This window comes from Amia ocellicauda, unplaced genomic scaffold, assembly GCF_036373705.1.
Source record: "Amia ocellicauda isolate fAmiCal2 unplaced genomic scaffold, fAmiCal2.hap1 HAP1_SCAFFOLD_192, whole genome shotgun sequence".
In the NCBI taxonomy this organism is placed as follows: Eukaryota; Metazoa; Chordata; class Actinopteri; order Amiiformes; family Amiidae; genus Amia; species Amia ocellicauda.
Genome location: NW_027102755.1, coordinates 24871 through 32562, shown reverse-complemented (window position 1 = coordinate 32562; position 7692 = coordinate 24871). Strand labels below are relative to the sequence as shown.

Below are 7692 nucleotides of genomic sequence, written 5' to 3'. Positions count from 1 at the left end.
AATGCTTTTCTTTATGAAATGTAAGATTAGTGCTCAAAATAATTAGACATCTATATTTCTAACTGGGCTTGATTATGTTGACTGTTTATGGCTGTGCTTTGCCATTAATTCCAGTTTTCACCTTGTTCTCTATGGGTTGGTTTCAGAGCATGATTAGCACTAGTTTAAGTACATTACTCAGAATATGTCACTCACCATTGTTTGGTATACAAAATGATTTAGCCTGAAGGACAATAAAGCATTGGTATATAGTACTATACTAGGCTAGCAAAAGTAATTTACCCATGTACATAAACAACCTACAGTCTGAATTCAACCTTCTTGGCTCTGACTCACATGTACCAACTTTTAAAATCTCAATTTGACTTACTAGTAAAAGTTACAAAGTGAGAGGGATTTAACCATAGACAAAGAACGATAGGTTGCATATGCAACCCCGGTTATCTGAGAAAAGAAGGACTGCCCAAGGGGGAGGGGTTTTCAGCGTGCATCGCTGGAACGCATCGAAGACTTTTGTCTATCAAAGCTGCCATTGGCCCTTGTGCCCGTCACTCAAACAGGACCCTTCCACTTCCTGTTTGTATAAAAGGTGACGTCTGCACAAGGACTTCCTCTTTTTGCCGGGAGCTTGAACTCCCGCGCGAGCTTGCAACCCTTGGGCAGTGCTTGTTTTCTCAGATAACCGGGGTTTCATACGCAACCTATCGTTATCTTTCGAGTCAGAAGCACTGCCCAAGGGGGAGGTGTTACAGTATAACCAAACCGTCGCAAGGGAGGAGGCAGCGAGCTGGTAAGAGAGCCTGCCCCGAGGCGAACCTACTAGGAGCCGTACCAACTCTATGATAGAACCACAGGGGCCCCTTGGGCCACATCTGGGCTGCTCAGACGCGAAGACCACAGTCACGCTGAACTGGGAAGAAATAAGCAATGGTGTATCCACAGGCAACAAGACCTTGTGCCTACCATGAAGCCTAGTAATAGCAGTCTCCTGCTCTACTAGCAGGGCTAGGAGCAGGGCCAATACCCAGACCACACCATATAAGCACAGGTCGCAGTCCGTTGAGCCCGTGCTCAACATACAGCGGGCTACCCAGACTAGATAGCCACTGCTGGATAGTTCAATTACGAATAATGGAACTATATACACAGTGGACCAACAAGAACCAACTCAAGTGCCTTCCGCTGGACACCGCAGCAGTGGCCTCAGCACTAGCATAGCTAGGGCGGGGCCACAGACTGCTGGCAAAGGAACTATATACATAGCGAAGCACGAGTGCCCTCGCTAACAACAGGAGCAGTTGTCCATTCTAAACTTAATAAGGAGCGGACAAGCTCAACTGTATATTCTAAAGAACTATATACACTACGGGGCGCAGGAGCCAGTTCATGCACCACACACATGACACAGGAGCAGGATACCCACTGCGGAAGCTAGCGGCAACAGATGCTCTAATGATGTCAATAAATGAACTATATACACAGCGGGGCACAAGAGCAAACTCAAAGCCTACTGCTGAATACAGCAGCAGCGGCCCTCAGCACAGCTAGTATAGCTAGGGAGGGGCCAAGGCCTGCTGACAAAGGAACTATGTACAATGACGTGTACACGTGTAAAAAACACATGCACTCCCACCTATAGAATGAACTGTATACAAGTCACAGTCCGGTAGGAAGGGATAACGGTTCTGCATTGCTTTTCCCAAGCATGCTCAACAGGGGCAGACAGGGATAGAAAAGCCAGGAGCCAGTGCCTAACAGGCTACTACGACTCAGCTGAAGCCAACACCGGATTCCCAATAGAAGGAACTGGGCCCGTCACGCCAGCCTGTACAACCGAACAAAGGTGTGTGGCAAGACCCAACTCGCAGCCGCACAGATGTCTGCCAGTGGGGCGCCTTGGAAAAAGGGCCCACGACGTGGCTACACCTTGAGTCGAGTAGGCCACCAGGTGTTCAGGCACTGGGGCTCCAGTTGACTCATAAGCCGTGGTAATGGTGTCCACAATCCAGTGCGAGAGGCGCTGCTTTGAAAGCACCCGGCCACAAACAATTGGTCCGAACATCGAATGTCCTTGGTGCGCTTCAAATAGCACCTGAGAGCCCGCAGCAGGTCAACAGGTGTAGCCTACTCTCCTCCTCCGAAGAGAAGGGTGGAGGATGGAAAGCCATCAACTCAATAGGCCTGTTGATATGGAAAGGAGACAGCACCTTCGGGAGGAATGCAGGATTAGGTCAAAGTGTAACCCTGGAACCATCTCCTGCAAAACGGACACACACAGGGTGAACAGACAGGGCATGTGACTCGCTGACGTGATTGCCAGCAAAAATGCCGTCTTCAGTGACGCAAACCTTAAGTCATATGACTGCAAGGGCTCAAATGGGGCCTTAGAAAGCGTGTCCAGCACTACATTAAGGCGCCATGCGGGCAAAGAAGGAGCGTGGGTAGGCCTCTGCCTACGTGCACCTTTCAGAAACTGCGCTGCTAAAAAATGAGGGTCCGGAGGCTCGCCATCAATCCTGACATGACATGAGGAGAGGGCGGCTAAATAAACCTTGAGCAGCCAGTAGGGCACAGATCTGGTCCATCTTGGTGCAGCATCTCGCCCCCTGTCTTTCAGGACGTGACTAGGACCCCGCGGGTCCGGTCCCTGACAGAGGGGGCAGATCACGTCACCACTCCAAGCCGGTAGCATGCGGTGGCCACACGTGGCACAGCAGCGGGGACGGGAGGAGGAGGAACGGGGTCTCTCCATACCGTCAATACCACGCTCGATATTGTTATTTTATATATATTATTTTGTAAGTAAAAATATGATTGCTTAATATGTTTTTGCATTATTATGACTATTATTATATAGTATTTGTTATTTATATATATGAATTTGTAATTAAAAATATGATAAAATTATGTCAAATTAAATCAAAATTATAAACCACATTAATGTACATAGTAATACAACATGATACATATGATACAAAAAAACATGTCTTAGTATTTTAGGGGTTGGAGGCTAATATGAAAATGTTAAAATGGGGTAAGGTTTTGAAGCCCTGGCCTACAAAGTCATTTTAAACCCCACCGCACAGCATTGTCAAAGCCCTGCTACCCGCTATCAATGCAGTTGTTAGCTCTGTAGTAGACAAGTGTCTAAAAGTTGCATGAATAGATTAATAATACCCCTGTACTACTGGTAAACCTTTAAGTTTACATCATAACAAGTGTTGGAATATGTTGAGGGTGAGCCTATTTGTTTCTGTGTCTGTGAAATAAGCCATTTTACAAAACACAGAGTTTGTAGTGATTTTTCAGAGTTTCAGGGTTTAGTAGAATGCAGTTTTGGTTCATATAAATATGACGTTGTGCTTATTTCAGTCTGCTGTGTGTGTTTCCTGAAGACTGATTGCATTTTCACTATGTAGTTTGCAGATTACTCCTAGAAGTTATATAAATAATTTTACAAAACTTAAAATTTGCAGTAAAATACTATTTGTGCTTATTATATCCTTGCAATGTGGTCCCTATTTCTGTGTTTTGTATGTGTGTCATGCTTGCAGTTGTCACCATGTATTTGTAGGTTTGAAAAATAAGGTATTTCCAAAGGAATAGAAACTTAAGTGTTTCTCACTTTATTTACAATAGATACCTGATGTACTTTGTCACCAGAACCTGGTATAACTTTGAAAAAGAAGCCAAGAGTGAAAGACTGAATAGAATATATATGGAATATGCTGGAAATGACATTACTCCGTACAGGTCAGTGTTTCTTTCTGTCCAATGTTGGTGTTGTGAACAAGAAATTAATGATTACAAGTATCTATAAAACATTTCATGGAGTATCTTTTTCTACTTCTGACTATGTTCCATGTTGTAAAATGCTTGTTTGTCACAATAAAAGTCACCATTGTGTGTGTGTGTGTGTGTGTGTGTGTGTATTTTATTAATTCTATACATTAAAGCACAAACAAATCATATATACATATATTATTTATTACATATGAGTATTCACAAATAGTGCTTCACTGTGTCTCTCTAAGAAAAGTGGTGTGCATGTCTTTAGTGTCTATTGATAAATAAAACCTAACAAGATATATATATATGTTTGTGTGTGTGTGTGTGTGTAATTGAATGAAATGCAGTATATTCTTAAATATGATACATGTTAAGGCTACGTTTGAGCATTCACTAATGTAACAAATATAATAAGTACAGTGCTGGTCAAAATGTACAGATATAATTCTATACATTTCACTGTTGTTCTCTATTGTCTATTGATAAATATAAACTAAAGAGATTATAGGTATGTGTGTTTATCTGTGTTTGCTTAAATATATATGTAATGACATGCAATATATGTAAGTCTATACATTTCTTAATTGATTTTTTCTTACCTTTTTATTTTGCAAACACAGTATCATCCTAAGCCTAATCATAAAACATATAAACTAAAAACACATGTGGGTTCAAATCCCACTCTGAGTAAATATTCATATTTCTTTTTAATTTACTAAAACAGTATCATAAAACATTGTAACCTTAAATATATATAAAACGTTTATTTTCTTAAATGTATACAATATAATCTTGTATATATATAAAACTTTTATTTTTCTTATTTTTTAATTTACTAAAACAAATCATAAAACATTTTAACCTAAAATAAAATATAAAACTTTTATTATCTTATTCTCTATATAACCTTAAATATATATATATATATTTAAAACTTTTCTTATTTTTTTATTTACTAAAACAGTTTCATAAAACAATATAACCTAATATATATATATAACTTTTCTTATTCTTTTTATTTACTAAAACAGTATCATAAAACAATATAATCTTATATATATATATATATATATATATATATATATATATATATATATATATATATATGTATTTAAAACTTCTATTTTCTTATTCTCTATATAAACTTATATATATATATATATATATATATATATATATATATATATATATATATATATATATATATATTTAAAATGTTTCTTATTTTTTAATTTACCAAAACAGTTTCATAAAACAATATAACCTATATATATATATATATATATATATAACTTTTCTTATTCTTTTTATTTACTTAAACAGTATCATAAAACATTACAACCTAAAATATATAAAACTTTTATTTTCTTATTTCTTAATTTTCCAACACAGTATCATGAAAACAATATAACCTTAAAAACACAGTTTACGCTATTAAACGTTACATCTCCACACCAGCAGGGTGAGGTGCACTTGGACACTCACCATGATGGATGTCACCCTAACAAAATGGCTACCATCTTACCAGATGACCTATGACCTTACAAATGGCCGATATCAGCCAAGATGGCTGACATCCAAAATAGCCGATATCATCCAAGATGGCTGACAAGGGAGGGTCAAATGGTAACCCAAGGGGGGTGCTGGGAAGGAGAGAGGAGTTCCCGTTCAAAGGTTCATAGGGAGGGCGGGACTTCCAGCTGTCAAAATAAGTGATGCCGCCATCTATACTACTTCTGTGGCTGTCTGTGGCTGGACCGGAGGGTTGGACCTGGGTTTCTCTTCATTACGAATACATCTTTCGCTGCCCAGGTGCCCACATGCCTGACCTGCTTTTCAGCTGGATCACAGCTCCGCCCCAGCAGGGTAGAGCATCCAAAAATGGTACAAACTCATCCACGTATTGCAGTGTTTCCGGGAGAGCTGGCATACTGAGCGAGAAAGTCAACACTGACAGTGTGGCGAGAGACATAATGTATGTGCTCTGTAATGTCATTGCTGTCAGGTGAGAGATTTCTATGATGTCATCGCTGATATAGCAGTGAAGTGAGAGGAAGAGGAAGGGATAGCACGTGTGTGGGCTCACTGGCTGCCTCAGCTAGAATGGGTGAATGAGAGAGTGCAGGAACGGAACGCAGGAAATATACAATTGTATGTGACAGGCCGCTGTCTGTCACGGCACGGCTGCTGCTGACGTCTGCTGATGAGGTGCTCATGTGCCACAGCTGTGTTGTCACTCCCTCGCTAACAGGCTGTGGACTCACGGTTGCGGGCAATGAGCACCGAGGCGATTGTGACGTCAGTGGCAGCTGTGCCTTCTCTATTTAATCCCTCTCCTTCCCAGATGGAGGCAGCTAACCCGCTGAGAAGGAGGACTGACACTCCCAACCCTGACTGCCCGGAGCACCCTGTTTTGTGTGGATGTTTCGTTTTGGTTGTTTTTACCCCTTGTATTTTGTCCCATTTACCCTGTGAACCACAATAAAGCCCGGACACCAACGGAACCAGAGATTCTCTCCATCCCTGTGTCTGGCTTTTACATTGTATTATGCATATTCTGAATCGATTTGTAATGTATATTCATGATTTATTGATTGAAAGAGTTCTGTTTCTTCTGGCTAAACTTGTTTGCACATTGAATATTGAATTGTAGTGTCTGTGTGTGTGTGTGTGTGTGTGTGTGTGTGTGTGTGTGTCACTAGAAGTCCAGCACACTATCCATTGTGGCACAGAACCACAAAACTGTACGACGAAGATACTCTTCTGCATGCCTGCAGATGACCGGGCGTCTCAGCGTGATTTGACAAGTAGCATTTACAGTTGTGTTTTTTAAATCCCTGTCTCGCTGATTTTGAGACGGATGGAAATGATGGGTTCTTCTATTTGGTAAAATGGCTTTGCTCACTCGAGAGGCAGCCAGGTTAAGCGGGCAATAATGCACAAGTAGCTCTGTCTTGCGAATCTTGGAACTGTCCATTGGACGTACACGGCGTCAGTCGTCAAGAAATGTCAAACAAGGAATGCCCACAACGATGGTGGGATAGAAAGCCACGGGTGCAAAATACAACGGCTTAGTAGTCCATGGCCTTAAGTACAAGGCCACCTGATCCAGCTGTTCCCGGAGATGCAACTGACACGGAGGGGGACTGGTACAGTGACAGTGGCTAGGAAAAGAAGCAGCGTATGAGGTCTTGATAGTCAAGCAAGGATTTGGGACAAAGTTGGCATTCCAGAAAAGTAAGAAGTGAAGGCATCAGCGAGGCACTTGACTGCAAGATACCTCTGGCTGTCACGAGGAAGCCCAGCAAGCTCTAAGTTTCATGAAGTGAGCACTGACTCTGGTGGGACTCGAACCCACAACCTTTGAATGACCACTGCCCTTTTCACTAGAAGTCCAACGCGCTATGCATTGCGCCACAGAGCCACGCAAGACATTTGTCACCGTACTGTTCTGCACGCCTACTGATGACGGGGCATCTCAGCGTGCTTGTAGAAGTAGCATTTTCAGATGTGTTTTTTAATCCCTGTCTCGCTGATATTGACACAAAAGGAAATGATGGGTTCTTCTTTTAGATAATGCGGCTCATGTTGACTTGACTGTGAGGGGAAGTATTTGTCAAGCACACTGTCTGTGTCTGTCTGGCTGTCTGTGTGTGTCTGTGCTTGTGTGTGTGTGTCTCTGTGTGTGATGTGGGACAGTGCCCTGTCTGAGTGCCAAATATATTATATTCCCACCATTGTTGCAGCAAGATTGTGTAACCCATATATGAATTTAAGCTTTGTGTATGGCTCCGGAGAGGACAGGTACAGTAGTTCTGTGCAGGTGATTTTTAGAAAAACATTTTCATCCAAGGACATAGAAAGAACATAATGTAAGACACAGGAGACGTGTGTGTTAAAGTT

At 41.5% G+C, this 7692-nt stretch overlaps 1 non-coding gene across 1 annotated transcript; it reads right to left on the bottom strand.

Moving 5' to 3' along the window:
- Window positions 1-7122: 7122 nt before the first annotated feature.
- trnar-ucu (transfer RNA arginine (anticodon UCU)) lies at window positions 7123-7213 on the bottom strand. Its single transcript is given in 2 exon segments — window positions 7123-7158; window positions 7177-7213. It is a non-coding gene; the product is annotated as a tRNA-Arg (tRNA).
- Window positions 7214-7692: the final 479 nt, after the last annotated feature.